Consider the following 8,338-nt stretch of genomic DNA (forward strand, 5'->3'; position numbering starts at 1 on the left):
TTTTATTTGTATGCTTCCATAATATTTTCATAGGGAAGGACCATCTTTCAAATGTTCTAAAGGTGTCTTTTAGATCTCTTGATACTTAGTTAACACATTTTACTTATAAAGAATTAGTTTTACTTCACTCGCTTGAGTAATGTTTGAGATTTATAGCTATCCCCTCTCCATGTAGAAATATAAACATTTTGACCTTAGTGAGTCCCTTAAATTTTCTCTTTCTTATTTACCATTTTAGGCTTCTCTTGGGTCTCATGTTTAGACTTCAATTTTTTTTGTTTAGGTTTGGCTTATTCCTCAGGAATGCTGGGAATCTTCTATCTTATTGAATATCCATTTTCCATCATGAAATTCTTTAGAGTTTAGTGCCTTTTTTGTTGTTTCCTCTTTTTTCCTACCTTTTTATAGGTAGACTCTCTTTTTTGGGAGGTTAGGGCATCCTAACTATTCAGTCCTTCCTTGATATTCCCCATAACTATTTTTTTCTGGATTTCTGCCAGTTTCAGTTTTTCCATTAAGGTATGGTGACCTGAGGGCTGAGAACTCTAAGAGCCACCTTCCATTGCTGATTCAATTAATCAAAATCAAAATCAAAAAATTAAGATGCTGATAGCTTAAAGACTTGCCTCAGGCTTAGGAGTAAGCTTTTGGTCTTACTCTGAGCTGGATCAAGTCAGGAACTGCTCAAATTCTAGCATTAGGCTTAGGTGTAAGTTTTTGTTCTCACTATGTACTTGATCTAATAAGGCAGACAGCTGATTGCCCTGTCTGGGAACTCTACTCTTGGTCTTTGGCAAAAAGGTCCAGACACACTTTGAGTTCAACTACCCCAAACTGGGATCTATATCTTCACCACAAGCCTGGACTAGAACTCCTGACTTTACTCTGGGACCATGTACATTGGTCCACTTCAGCACAGACTGCTCTGGGCTAAGATTCTGGACTTTCCCACAGGTTTAGAATGTCAAAGGTTTTGGGTTGATTGGACCTCTATTTTGCCAGGCAGGGTCTTAGAATCTAAATGTTGGCTTGGACTTGGTTTCTGAACCTGGAAGATTTGGTGGGGGGATGTGATTTACTCTTCACTTGTTGATATAGTCCCCTGTTGACTGTGCTCCCCTCTCTTCTAAGTGTGCCAGATGTCCTCTACCTAACTTTTGGGTTTTTCTTTCCTTGAAAGTTGTTTCGCTTTGTCTCCTTGTTGGTTCTTTCTCTCATGTGTTCATTTTGTGGCATTATTTTTATATTGGTTGTAGAGAATTTTTATGATGACTCTGAGCTTCTCTGCTTTACACTGCCATCTTGGCTCTGCCCCTGAAATTCCCATCATATGTTTCAACGGAGCATTATAGCACAATACCTTCTGGGAACTATAAAAAGCACTGAATTTTGGGTTAGAAAACCTGGTTTCAACTATGCCCAAAAGACATTAAAAGACTGCCTGCCCTTTGATCCAGCCATACCACTACTGGGTTTATACCCCAAAGAGATAATAAGAAAAAAGACTTGTACAAAAATATTTATAGCCTCACTCTTTGTGGTAGCAAAAAGAAAAGAAAATGGAAAATGAGGGGATGTCTTTTGATTGGGGAATGGCTAAACAAATTGTGCTATCTGTTGGTGATGGAATACTATTGTGCTCAAAGGAATAATGAACTGGAGGAATTCCATGTGAACTGGAACAAACTCCAGAAATTGATGCAGAGTAAAAGGAGCAAAACCAGAAGAACCTTATATACAAAGATAGATAAACTGTAGCACAATCTAATATAAAAGATTTCTCTACTAGCAGCAATGCAATGATCCACGACAACTCTGAGGGACTTATGAGAAAGAACACTATCCACATTGAGAGAAAGAACTGTGGGAATAGAAACAGAGAAGAGAAACAACTGCTTGAACACATGGGTTGATGGGGACATAATTGAGGATGTAGACTCTAAGTGATCACTCTAATGTAGATACAAATAATATGGAAATAGATCTTGATCAATGGCACATGTAAAACCTAGTGCAATTACTCATTGGCTGTAGGAGGGGGTGAGAGGAGGGGAGGGAAAGAATATGAATCATGTAACCATGGAAAAATAGCCTAAATTAATTAATTAAATAAATGAACTAAAAAAAAAAAAAGGCCTGGTTTCAAACTTCAATTTTCATACTTTACCTGCTACATGACTTTGGCCAAGTTACCTAAGATCCCTGAGCCTTATTCTCTTTATATATAAAATGCAATAGGTGGAATTGACACCTGAAATCCCTTACAGATATAAATCTAGCCTTCGATGGTGTATAATATATGACAACCCAAAAGGATAAAAACATTAGAGCAGTGATTCCCAAAGTGGGCGCTACCACCCCTTGGTGGGTGCTGCAGTGATCCAGGGAGGCGGTGATGGCCACACTTTTTTTGTATTACATTCTATTCTGAGTTCAATAAATAGTTTCATAATTTCCAGAGGGCACTAAGTAATATTTTTTCTGGAAAGGGGACGGTAGGCCAAAAAAGTTTGGGAAACACTGCATTAGAGCATAACTAAGTTAACTGAGAAAAATACATTTTATCTCAGATATCTGGATACCTGTTTTATTATGACCCAGAACCACTGAGATATCTTATTTTAGTGTCAATATATTTTGCTTTTGCGCATAAATAAACTGCTCCCTTCCCACTTCTTAAAGTAAGTTATCTATCTACCAACACAATGGGGATCTTTGTCATAGCCAAACTCAAAAGGGAGTTGGTTTAATTAAATCTCATTTAGTCATTCGAATATTTGGGACCTTACTGAAAATTGGTATTGTTAGATAACCTAATGGTGGGAAATTTACATTCTTGAATATCCTAATATAGGGGTAGGAAAAAGCACAAAACTTTCTATTCAGCACTAATGATCCTAATGAGAGTTGAGTACCTTTATTAGATGACAGATTTGAATTTTGTGCCAATATCACAAAAGTCTAAGAAAATTCTACTTTTTTGAATATAGTCTATATTGCAGGTCTTAAAAGAAGCTCAGGCTAGACAGCAGCTAGTATTTTTTTTGTCTTACATAAGTCCTGAAACAGAATGTCTGATCTAATGCCATCATTTGTAGAAGATGATATTACTCTTATTAAAGAAAATGTAGAAATAATATAGGAAGAGCTTTGATTTAAAGATGAGGAAATAAATATACCCATAATAGATAAACTAGAAAATGTAACTATGAGAAAAGACCACAGATTAAAATAAACCATTATACTTCTAAAGAATGACAAAGAGATTAAAGTGTTGCATAAACACATTTCTAACTTCAAAAGTAATTGTCTACTTGCTAACTTTTCAAAATAGGACTATATTAAAGAAAAAACAATTGGTTAATAAAAAATAAAGGAGTGGGTGGACAAATATGACCTAGCTGACTTGGTCAATCCTTTTAGTGGTGTTATTATTTAAGTTGCAAAAAAAAATGTGTTCTGAGGAGTAACAAAAGTATCTGGAAGAAAATATGACACAAAGAGCTTTCCCAAAGATCATTAAAGTTGGATATCCAGTATCAAAACTAGAATACTTCTTTCACTGTAAGCCCTGATGAATTACATGTATCAGGAAAGAGACAAAGGCTATGCAGGCTGGAGGAAAAATTATGAATTTTTATTTCTTGAATAATATTTTGGTAAAAAATTATTAGTTTTGAAAAGTGGTTCATTATGACTGAAGTAATAAACTATCAAGATTTTAAAGAGGAAGATTCAGAAAATACTGACAAGGATACTGAGGAATACAGGTCCAATTATATAGTTGAAACTAAGAATATTATTTTCTTTAAATGTAATACACATCAATATCCTCAGAAGAAAAAAAATTTAAATATTTGATATTTGTTCAGAAATAAACAATGTAAACAATGCATTTTCAAAGAGTAATGTGAAATTTTATTTTGGTAAAGAGAACTAAAAAAATAAGGACATAAATGCAATACACAAGTTCACTAAATGTGAACACCTTTGCTTTTCAAATTAAGACCATATTCCAAATTGTAGAAGATTTTCAGGAACCATATTTTTCTCATGATACTTCATTAATTTCCATCATATTGCCCTACCTGCCATATTTGACAGTGAGGACAATATGGTTTGCTCTTTTAAAAAAATCTGCAGAAAATGTTTGTTTTACAGTATTTCAGACAACTACATTCAATAAACATTTGACAAAAAAGGAAATAAACCAGTAATTTCAAAATAACAAAATCATACTTATAAACTTTTAGAGAATTCAGTTATTGAAGATGATCCAATTTTATAAAAAGATAACTGAAAAATATAAAACGTATAAATGTGGGAAACATTCCCAAGATGTTTGAGGATCATCCAACAAATCAAAGTTAACATTAACAATGAAAGTTCCACCAATAAATAATCACCTAGAAAAAACAAAAGTATTTAAGAAAATGTCAAAAGTGAGTCAATTGGGGCAGCTGGGTAGCTCAGTGGAGTGAGAGTCAGGCCTAGAGACAGGAGGTCCTAGGTTCAAACCCGGCCTCAGACACTTCCCAGCTGTGTGACCCTGGGCAAGTCACTTGACCCCCATTGCCCACCCTTACCAATCTTCCACCTATGAGACAGTACACCGAAGTACAAGGGTTAAAAAAAAAAAAGTGAGTCAATTTCCTGAGTTAATTGAATCATTTAATTATATTCAACTGATGCCTAAATTCTGAGTAAAAGCCAACAACAGCATTGAAAGGTAACAAACCAAATAATAATGTTTGCACACTTCACCCTAATAGTCATAAACACATCAGTGTTTTAGTATAGACAGGAGGGGAAAAATGGCTTAGAACTAATAAATTGTCAAGTCTTTTTCTGGGCAACCAGCCATGATATGATTCAACTGATCCTTTGCAAAACTTCATGTTTCCTGGAGATTCCAGATCTTTCTCAGAGCCAGTCTAGAGAACCTTTGACTTTAAGCACAAAACTTTCTCTTTCGTAACTAAAACTCTATGTTTGTATACACACATACACCACATTTACTTACATACAAAGATCTGAGATATCTCATCATAAATTAATATTATCACTGCTGAATCAACAGTGATATCAAGTCCACTTTTCTTTTTAACTCCTACTGCCATACCTTCTAGATTACAAAAATAAGGAGTTTTGTGAGAGGACAGGAGTTAGGAAGGGAAGATTAAAATTCAATACAAAAAATATGAAACATCATTTTCAGAAAATTTTAAGAAAAATGTACAAGTAATTAATATTTTCATTGTTTGCCTTCTCAATGAGTGAGTGAGGGAGAGAATTTTGGATTCAAAATAATTTTAAATGTTAAAATAAAATAAGTAAAAGACGTTTTAAAGGAAAAATTGACCAAACTTTATATACAAAAAAAAATTTATAGTCCAACACTTAGTGTTACATGTATATGTGTATGTGTGAAATATTTAACTAAAAGGGAGACATAATAGTCTAGTGGATTGAGGTCTGTCCTTCAAATCAGGAAGCCCTGGGCTCAAATCTTGCTTTAAAAAAAAGCTGACTATATGATCTTGAGCAAGACATTTAAATCTCAATGCTTCTAGGCAACTTTCTAAGAGTTTTAGTTGCATTGTAGTTTCGTTGATTTAGAGAGTTGTTCCCAACACCAATGAAATCACATGTCCAGTTTCTATCCCAGTCTCTTAATTAATTCTTATGACCAAAGAACTATATTTTAACTAGTGATATACAAAGAGTAAGAGATAACTGATAGACCTAAATGGTCTTTTGATTACTATGATATTTCAAGAAAGGGGGCAGGTGGGTGGCTCAGTGGATTGAGAACCAGGCCTAGAAATGGGAAATCCTAGGTTCAAATCTGACCTCAGACACTTCCTAGCTGTGTGACCCTGGGCAAGTCACTTAACCCCCATTGCCAAGCCCTTACCACTCTTATGCCTTGGAACCAATACACAGTATTAACTCCAAGGCAGAAAGTAAGGGTTTAAAAAAAAAAAGAAAGTTAGAGAAAAATAAAAACACCCAGGGTCTCAGTGGCTTTTCTGTGGTGGATTTATGCAAGAATATGGGTAAAATTTTCATCATATTAAACTTAGGTTGAGATCCCCATTGTTTTACAGTATCCTACATCCAGCCCTGAATTCAGTTCAATTCAATTCACTTTAAATAAGATTTATTGTTTACTATGTGTGGCACTGGATATATGAAGACAAAACAATATTGTTCCTGCCTTAAAGAGTTTGTTTCTGAGGAAAACAAGAGGTACACATATAAGTAAATATTAAATATTAGCAAAATAATTGCTAGTGGATTTAATATGAATGTCAAGTTTATTAATAAAATAGGAATTACAGAGGGCATAATGAAAGATTAAGGAATTGTTATGATAGGACTGAGCAATAGAGATGATGCCTCCATACAAAGGATTATAACAAAAAAAGCCTAAATTAGAAAGGATCTTAAAGGTCTTCTACTTCAACCCCCTCATTTTGCAAATGAGGAAATAGAAGCCCAAGGAGATTCAATGAATTGTACAAGATGGCAATGGCACCTTTTCAAGGGAAAGATTGGAACTTAAATTCTCCTACTTAAAATTCAGTGCTTTTCCCTCTCCATTCATGAAAACAAATGGTTTACTTCCAATAACGAAACAAAATAATCAAAAAAATTCATTTAACTCTAATCTAAAAGGCAAAGTTGGAATGAAGTGTTTACAAAGAAAATATTTATGATCTTCCCTTTTCTTGGACAGTTGACCATCATACAACATTTTTTTTTTACTTTGTATAATGTTCTAGTTCTTCATACTTCACTCTGCATCAATTCATGCAAATCTTTAGGTTTTTTTTCTGAAAGCATCTTGTTAATTGTTTTTTTAAATAACACAATAATTTACCACCATAATCAAATACAACCACTTGTTTAGTCATTCCACAATAAAAGAATATGCTCCCAATTTCTAACTGTCTGCAAGTACAAAAAAAGTTCTATTTACATTTTTGTATTTCTAGGATTTTTCTCTTTTTTCTACTTTTTTTGTTGATGATGGAGGTGTGGGGGTATAGGATGAACACAGACCTAGACATGTTATTATAATATTATTATAATATTTATAGTTTTGAAGCCCTTCAGCATAGTTTCAAATTGCCCTCCAAAACAGTTGGATTGGTTCAAAATTCCAACAATATTTCATGTGCTCCTATTTTCCCAAATCTCCTTCAACAATTGTCATTTTCCATTTTTTATCATAATAGTCAATATTGATAGATATGAAGTTTTGCCAGAAACTTTATTTTTGGTTGTAATCCTTATACCTTTGCCTTCTTAAATTAAGGGTTGTTTTTTTTTTTTTTTTTTAGTTTTAAAATTCCTCTTTGGTCAAGCTATTGGATCTTTTTTAATTATTATTTTCTTGTATTATTCTCATTTCTTTTCCCAACTTTTTCTATACCTGTATTATTTACTGTTTGAAATTCTTTTTGAGGTCTTCCATGAATTTATTTGCTTATTTCGGCTATGGGGCTGAAACCAAATCACATTTTTCTTTGAGACTTTGCATATAGTTGTTTTGACATTGCCATCTTCCTCTGAGTTGCTGTTTTTATCTTCCTTGTCACTGTAATATCCTTCTATGTTCACTTTATTTTTGTTGTTGTTGTTTGCTCATTTTGTTTCTAGTCTATTTCCTGATTTTGAGACATATGCTAAAATTGGACATGCTTCTTGGGGAAGTGAAGGAAATGTCCCAAGTTTTAGGATTTTGTTTTACTGTTTTCAGAGCTCTGCACATTAACTCAGGGCCATGGAGGCAAAACACAGAGTCACAACAGAGCAGAATAAGGGTGTATTGCTTAGTCAGCCAGAAGTGAATAAGGTCAAAATTAAAATTGGAGGCTGGGGGGAGAAGCAACATAATAAAGTCTTACAGACTATATAAAATATTACAGAATCATGGAGGGTATGGGATTTCACATTCACAATATAAGTGATAAAAATGACCTTTGAAATATATAGAGAATAATTAAAATTATTAAACTTTCTGGAAATCATCACTATGATGAAAATATGATATATATTAGAGATAGGACTTGGACCATGCTTTCCTGAATCTAATGCCAGTATTTTTCCATTAATCTGGAGATTTTCAAAGAGGGTCAGGAGCCTAGAAACATTCAGAGATGCTCATAGACTCAGTTCTGGCCCAACCAATAGCAATGAATAACCCAGAAAAAAGCCCAGAGTTATGCTAAGGGCCTAGAATAGACAACATATTCAAAACCCAGGCCTGTCCATCAACCTAGAGCAGAAGCATAAATTCATCCCCTTGTCTCAGAGATAAGCCATCAGA

General features: G+C 33.9%; 1 pseudogene; it reads left to right on the forward strand.

The window, feature by feature from the left end:
* The first annotated feature begins 3,070 nt into the window (after positions 1-3,070).
* LOC123250347 lies at positions 3,071-3,861 on the forward strand (annotated as a pseudogene).
* The last annotated feature ends 4,477 nt before the right edge of the window (positions 3,862-8,338 follow it).

Source organism: Gracilinanus agilis, chromosome 1 (assembly GCF_016433145.1).
Source record: "Gracilinanus agilis isolate LMUSP501 chromosome 1, AgileGrace, whole genome shotgun sequence".
In the NCBI taxonomy this organism is placed as follows: Eukaryota; Metazoa; Chordata; class Mammalia; order Didelphimorphia; family Didelphidae; genus Gracilinanus; species Gracilinanus agilis.